The following is a 7,571-nucleotide window of genomic DNA, read 5'->3' on the forward strand; positions in this document are numbered from 1 at the left end:
TTATCAAGCTGAACGATTAGCTTGAGAGTAAGCGCTTAAGCTTGTATAGCAATATCGTAGTAGACTATTGTAAAAAGAGCTTGTTCAGGAGGTTGTTGAAGAGGTTTAGGAGAGGTTGGCTGTCGAAGATAGGAGGGTGATGATGGAAAAAGACGTATACTGTAGAGATGAGGGGGTAGATGAGGGGCTGTAATTCCGACCTTCCTAATTTGGATAGATGGCCGGGTCTGTATGGCTATGTAAATACTGGCTAATTCTGCTGGCTCAATTGAGGGCGGTGTGCGGATTCTTTTGGTAGCGTCTTCTGTACACTAACGTTAGTTAGGCCCACCCGAAACCCAAGGTTCCATGGTTCTCGAAGGCTGCGCAGCAGTTCTGGCTGATTTCATCCGCGGCCGCCATTGGCCGTGTCCCTGGACAGCTGCTCGGTATGGTGGCTGAACCCTAACCCTTCCTGTATTTACCCCGTACCCCTGCTGCAGGTCGTTCAAGGGTGGTGGGTGCCATTTGCGAGGGGCGGCGGGGGGTGGGGCCGAGTGCGTCCGGCCGTCTTCCCGAATGAGACGTATGGTTGCAGCTCGCTGTTGTGAGATGACCACGCCGTATGTTAGTTTAACGGTAACAAAGCACCGTGGCATGGGAGGAGGCGGGGTGATGAGAGTCCCAGCAGAAGAAAGCAACGCAACGCCGTGGTATCAAATGCCGTGTGTGTATAGTGTAGCGTGTGAGCATACTCCGTACTCCGTACACTAAGATAACATGAGCTAAGGCGCAGCAACCAAAATCCTCGTATGTAGTGGAGAAGGATAGTCCAAGACAGAGAAGAAAACGGTAAAAGTTCCGATCCCTTTGACCGCTGGTGAGCCGGGCGAGGACAAGACAAGACAGGTCTGTCTCCATCCGCGTGGCCGGCAACGAGGGGCGGCATCAAGCACATGCTGTTGGCCCGGAAGCCTTGGCCAGTGCGTGCTCTCGGCGGCTGGTTGGCTCACCACGGGCCGGGATTTGAGAAGCGGGGAACGGGAACGACGGCTCATTTTCGGTGCCGTCGCTTACTCTCCCCCGATGCGTGCTAACGTTAGTGGACAACGTTCGCCAGTGTATTCCATGTGATTCGACGCGCTGCTTGCCCTTTCCGAGCGGGACCGTGTTGGCGCGTCCCAGGGACTTGCGGGCTCCTTCTTCAGCTGCACAAGTATTTGCCCTGTTGAGAACCAGGAGGAGAGGAAAAGACGACGAATCCGTTCCGCTGGTTGTCGGCTGCTTTGTTGACGGCGTCAATGTTGAAGCATTCCTTCCCTATGAAGAATGATGTAGTGTACAGATTATGAGTGGGCTTCGCAGGCCTTTGGAGAGGAGGTGGTGAGCGCACCTGATCCCGGACGATTCCCCTCATGACTCCCCTGGCTCCCTTTGCTACACTAAAAGTTAGTTAGCGCGTCCTCAATACTCGTTGATGCTTGGAATTTCTAGAAGCTCATGCTGGCCGGCGCTAAAGTGCTAGCGCCTTGAACTGCGAGGTCAGGGGTGTTCGGCTCAACACGACACCCGACTGCGTCTGGATGTTGTGGAGTGGACATGCCAATACACACAGTTGCGTCCATACTGGTATATACCTCACTCTAGCAGCAGGGATCGACAAAGTCCTTTATCGACACCACCTGATTGAACGGCCAGCATGGACCGAAAACGTGATAACATTCCTCTCAATCACGACCCAGTCCGTTGGGAATCGCGCCCTGGCTGACCGGTCGAGCTGCGGCGAAACCCAGCCATTCCGTGAGACCGAAACCTTGCCCAGTCCCCTTGACATGGTCGGCGTTAGGAAGCTAATCCCAGGTTCCGGGGGCTGGCATAGGTAAACGCCATACGCCGGATCGCTCGGTGCTCGGCGGCATTGCTGACTGTGGAACAAGAGCAGAAGACCATTCTCAAACAGCGACTAGCGTCGGGGTGAGCTTCACATTCGAGTTGCCCCGACACAAGGGTGGCCGAACAATTCATTGTCGTTGGTCTGTCTTGGAGTGGCGGGGCGGTTGGGCGAGACGGACGAACAAATATGGCCTAGCCCACCGGTGTCTCAGCTCGGTTAGTAGTAGTGTAATCCTCGCAAAACCCGCTTTTCTTGGCGTTTGACCTAACACATCTGAGAGGCGTCGTGGCAGGAACAGGAAGCTCAAGTGAAGAGACGACTCCCTTGCGACTGCTGTCTAGCGCCTCGCCGAATCGAGCGAGCCACTCCATCTCTGACCTGACGTGGCCATCCAGTCTTCCAAGACTGGTAGCGGCCAAGATGATCGTCCCTAGCACGACGATCAGCCGTGTGAGCCGGTATCACTCTGCTTGACGAGCATGGAGAGCGGTCTGTCACGCTGCTCCAGGCTTCGACCTCTTCCTGACTGCTGAGTTCATCGCCGCTGCCTGCGGGGCCGGGGATATGTTGCTTACCCCTTTCTCCGAATCCAGTTTCAGGCATTCCCACGCCCCTCCCCCAGTCGGTGCAGGAAGTGGCCATGTCCATGGCCGCAGCTGAGAGCCTCAGGGGTCGTTCCATCTGACCCCAAGCTCTTCCCGGTGGAGTTCAGCTGCGGAGGGCTTCGGCGACTACGAAAAAAACTGGAGACGGCAAAGAGAAGCAAGGCTGGCAGGCAGCGCTGGCCATCACCGTCCGGCCGGCGTTCTTCGATCCCTTCATAGGTACTCGGGCGTTCTCTCTGATCCCTTGTTTGCCTCGCTTTTGGGCTGCTTTGAGCAGACTGGCCGGTCTGAGGAGATGCCGGATCTCGGTCCTCCAAGGTTCTTCAGGACGTGGGCTCAGCTGTCCAAAACCCATGGCCCAGAGAAATAGGGGCTGCCGGATGGACCGAAGTGTTTTCCGGAGCGGGTCTCTGAGTCGATATGACCGGGGACTGACGGTTCATTGCCCTGATATCATTAAGTGCGCCAGCTCATCACGGCCTGTGTTCCCTGCGGTTGAGAGGGCTCAGGAGCATCCCGCCTAAACGTCGCCTAATCCATCTATCATTGCGTTGCTTGCTTACAGCCTGCTTTGGACAAGGCCAGATTCTCGTCCTTGACGCACAACAATGCCATTCAGCATTCGTAGTCTCGAACGCGCTTGGGATGGGGCTGCCGGAGACCGGGGACAAGAAACAACAAGTAACCGCTAGTGGGCTCATGTGCAAGCAGCAAGAGCCGCTCTGAGCCCTACGCTGTTTCACAAGCCAGAGCTCGGTGCTCAAAGGGAAGAGTAGATCAGCAGACGGACAGCAACGACAACATCCAGCATATTCTATGCAGGTTGCCGGACATGTCGGCCAGCTGCATTCCCATACTGATCCTCGGGGCTGGGTTTTCTTCGACCCTGCATATTGGCCGCAGAGTGCTACCAGCCGATCTGTTGATGACTTCATCAACGCCCAGTCAGGGCCACCGTCGGGAACGCGCTCAAGCACCCAGCGATCCATGCGGTGAAGATCCTCGCTTGTTCTCAGCGACAGGCGTGAATTCCAGCTTCCAGCACTCTTCGCCAACTACTCGAAGGCTGGAAGGGCATCAGCTTCGACGAGATGAAAAGAGAGAGGCTCGATTCGGCACCGTCTCCCACCGAAAAGGAAGTGGCCAACTTCAGGTAGTGGCCAACTTCTGGGGGGCAGCGCTGAGTCCCATGATAGGGCTCAATGCTCCAGCAAGCAAGTGAGAGTGAGCGTCTGAGTTGTTCAAAGTGAACAGCTTCAGGGGAGACGATTGTCCCGTGCAACATGCTGCAACGCACGGCTTCTCTGCGCCTTTAGTGGAGGGGCGCTATGCTCTGATAGGCTTGGTGCTGTCGAAGCCTCCTGTAGCAATGTCGCTGACGATGCTGCAAGATGGTGACGGAACCAGCTGGGGCAGGTGCGGTGGGACTGAAGTGGTATGTAAGTGTGCTCTACATACCTCGCGGGTTGAGTCTGCGCCACCGGATGGTGGAGTGTTCGAGGGATCGAACTACCGCTGCAAGAGACCTCAGTTTCAATCCCCACTTGCCTGGTTGGTTCGATCTGCGTATGATCACCAGGCCGTCGGACGTGCTGGAGCCGGTTTGAGATGTCCAAATGCAGGTGCCCAAGATCGACTTCGTGGCTTTTGCTGGCATAGGATCAAGGGAGCACCGCACGCTCTACGTCGTGTAGAGTAAGGCGACTCGGCAGTCGAGGTTCAGGGGATTGGAGACTCGGAAGAGCGTCATGGCGATTGGGGGGACCCGCAATCGCAGTAACGAACGTTAGCCCGGAGATGCCGTTTCCGATCTCAGCATCCTCTGAGCGATGCACGATGGCATTTGTGTAGCGCACGGAATAGATGTGCTCCGAGCCTCGTGGACCCCTCGCCAATGAAGGCCGAAAAGCCTCGCTGCCGTCATGAGCACGGCTCGGTCAGGGTGATGCTCACAAGCAAGCGAGGGGTGCTTGATCGGCTGCGGGCGGAAATTAAAAGCTGCCTCTTCGCCCCAAGCGTTAGTCACGTTTAACTCAGCTACACTAGTGGCCGTTGAGAACCGGAGTCGGTCCGGCTTCCAGAAGTCGGGTCCTCGGAGGAATTGGGGAAAAGAGGATAAGGAGCAACCCACAACAGGAAGTTGCTCCTTCTCAGATTGGCGACCCCTCTTGACAAGCTGCATGACGAGTGGCTGGAATCACAAAGCGATCAGTCGTTCCTGCATCCCGCATCTCACCGGCTTCCTTCTGAGTCCTTGCCTTGTTCGGGGAGGGATCGCTTCGTCGCAAAGCAGGCTGCAGCCTGAGGCGTGGGGAGGTTGGATCCTTCCCATGCTGAGATAAGAAAACCTTTGTGTTCCCAGTGTGTGATGCGACGAGGATGTTGAACCCAGCCACGTTTGGCTTAACTCAGGCACAGTAATGTGCCTAACTTGGCAGGTGCCGGGTAGTCAGTGCGATGCAATCTCTTGCAGAACCTGCCCACTCATGTGACATGGGTGAAGCCGGGCATTTTTTTTCGGGTGTCTTGCAGGTGGTGAGAGCTTCACCCGTCTCATTGCATCGTCTGCATCACAAAATTGTGGCGATTCGGAGGGTTTTTTTTAGCGATGCTTGGCCCCCAACTGTTTGGGAAGCATCGCAAAAGCGTAGCTCATTGTGAAAGGGCTCTCCTCGATGTTCTGAATAGCTATCATGGCCGTTTCTGCGTGCAACAAAGGGAAAACGAAGCGGCGCAACAATCGCGAGTCGAGCGCTCCGGATTGCTCCACATAATGATCGAATTTATCCCGCCATTGACTAGCTACCGCAATGTGTAGCCTTTGTCGAAGTCCTGGCGAAAAGTTATACGGTATGGCATCGCTTCATCTCTGCCCAATACCCTGGCCATGCTTGACGACGCTGGGCGGTCTCACAGCCGTCGTACACTAACCGCCTCGAGCGTTCAACGGCCACCAAGTTACGTTCATTGGGCCGCGCACACGGGATCGCAGGTGACGATCACCGCTGTGCCGCCGCGGAAGACGGGAAACTGACCACGGGAAATTCCGTCTCACCCGAATGCCGGCAGCTGGTGAGCAACATGTGTACACCTCCACCGGGGTCAAAAAGCACATAGGCAGGGGGGTGTTACAGGGTGCCAACCAGGGTATTAGCCAGGGTATTGACAAGGTTCGTAAGCCACATACGATTTCTTCTTCCAAGTCACTTTTCTAGCACTTTCTATAGGAAAATACCTCTTCTTCAAATCCTTGGATCGCTTTAGCAACAACGTTGTATTTTCTATTGGTAAGCTCCAATGGCCACTACAACTATTCTCCCGGCTCCTACAACCTCTCGAGGGCTCTCAATTGTAGAGCTGATCTATCCGGCTACTCCAAGACCGAAGCGATTCGACAGAGCCGTCGAACTAAGCCGAGACGACCGGATCCGTATCCAAGCCTTATACGAATTCGGCCATTCCTATCGAGAAATCGTATCTAAAAGCCAATATACTATTAACCAGATTCGAAAGGCTTGTAATAGCCTAGTCACTCCTCGGAAAAAGAAGCTAAGGAAGGGGGCTATTCGAACCCTACAACGGGAGCAGTTACGGCAGTGGTTGGAGACTGGCTATAACCGCTATGTTCCGTTGTATTAGCTTCTTTACCGAGTGCCTCCCCCGCTTCAAGGCTTTGGTGAGACGGCTCTGATACGCGTAGTCTCCGATCTTAGATGGGGCTCCTTTATCCGGCCAAGGAAGGTCTATTTTACTGAAGCTGATCGTCGTCGTTGTATTTGATAGTGCTAAAAGCAGTTACGACTACGGCCCTAGCCCAAAGATTGGGAGGTTATACTCTTTTCCGATGAGACCTAGGCAACCAACGACCTAATGTGGAAGAAACGGGTCCTGATAGACAAGACCGACGATCTAAGCAAATACGCTTTGAAGAGGAGGAAGCCGAAAGGATGGATGTTCTGGGGTTCCTTTGTAGACCGTCGAAAAGGGCCGTACTTCGTCTGGGAAAAGGAATACGGAGGTATCGGGGCCGACAACTATATCCGGTTTATCTTGCCGTTAGTCGACCAGTTCAATCAAAGCTACCGTATTGTCTTTCAACAAGATAATGCTTCGGCCTACAGAGCACGCAAAACCAAGGACAGGCTCCGAGAACTGGGTATCGAGGTCTTGCAATAGCTACCAAAGAGCCCAGATCTGGCCCCCATTGAGAATGTATAGCCCTAGGTAAAAGATTGGATCGAGTGGTCGTCGGAGGATATCCAGGAGCTTGACCCCCCCCGGTTAAGAAGGTTCTTAGTAGAGGCTTGGTTGGCTGTGCCGGAAGATTGGCTCCTACGGCTGGCACATTCGATGCCCAGGAGGTTACAGATGTGTATTGAGAACGAGGGCCGTACAATAAAATACTGATTTCCTGGCCTTGTTGGCCCAGTATATTGTAATTCCTTGGCATGGCACTTTGGCTGGCACCCTGGCTGATACCCTGGTCGGCACCCTGGAACACCCCCCCTGCCTGTGTGCTTTTTGACCCCGGTGGAGGTGTACACTAACCCCGCGTCGTCGCGGCCGGGGGTCCATGTCGGTCTTGTTCCACAGCCGGTCCCGCGTTCGGCTGGCCTCGTAGTGTATCCACCATGCGGCCTCGGTGCGGCCTTCGGGGCCGGCCTCTGAGGGCCGCCGGGCGATGAGCCGGTCTGCTCCTTTTTGACGACCGGGCTTCTCCGGGCGGTCCACGGGCGAGTTGGCCTTGTTTCTGTGCACGTTATTCCGTGCATATGCGTCCTCCCTGCAAGATCAAGGGGGCTTTCCCGAGCCCTGTCGGTTAGTGCACACTGCACTACACAAGATCTTGGTCAAGGGATTTATCGATCACAGAGCCCCTCGCCGAATTGATCTGATCTGTTTGTTCGATGCATGCGCTGGGCTTTATTGCCGCAACGCAGCATGAGCAAGACTCTGCCGTATTGACTAGTGTAGAAGCGACTAGTGTATCTTCGGTTACTGTGGTGAAGGGGCCAGACACGGTCCAGATTGATCACACTGGACTGGGCGCTGCAGGCTTGATCTCGAGGGCGTGTTATTGCAGCAGACCACCC

This window comes from Thermothielavioides terrestris, chromosome 6 (assembly GCF_000226115.1).
Source record: "Thermothielavioides terrestris NRRL 8126 chromosome 6, complete sequence".
In the NCBI taxonomy this organism is placed as follows: domain Eukaryota; kingdom Fungi; phylum Ascomycota; class Sordariomycetes; order Sordariales; family Chaetomiaceae; genus Thermothielavioides; species Thermothielavioides terrestris.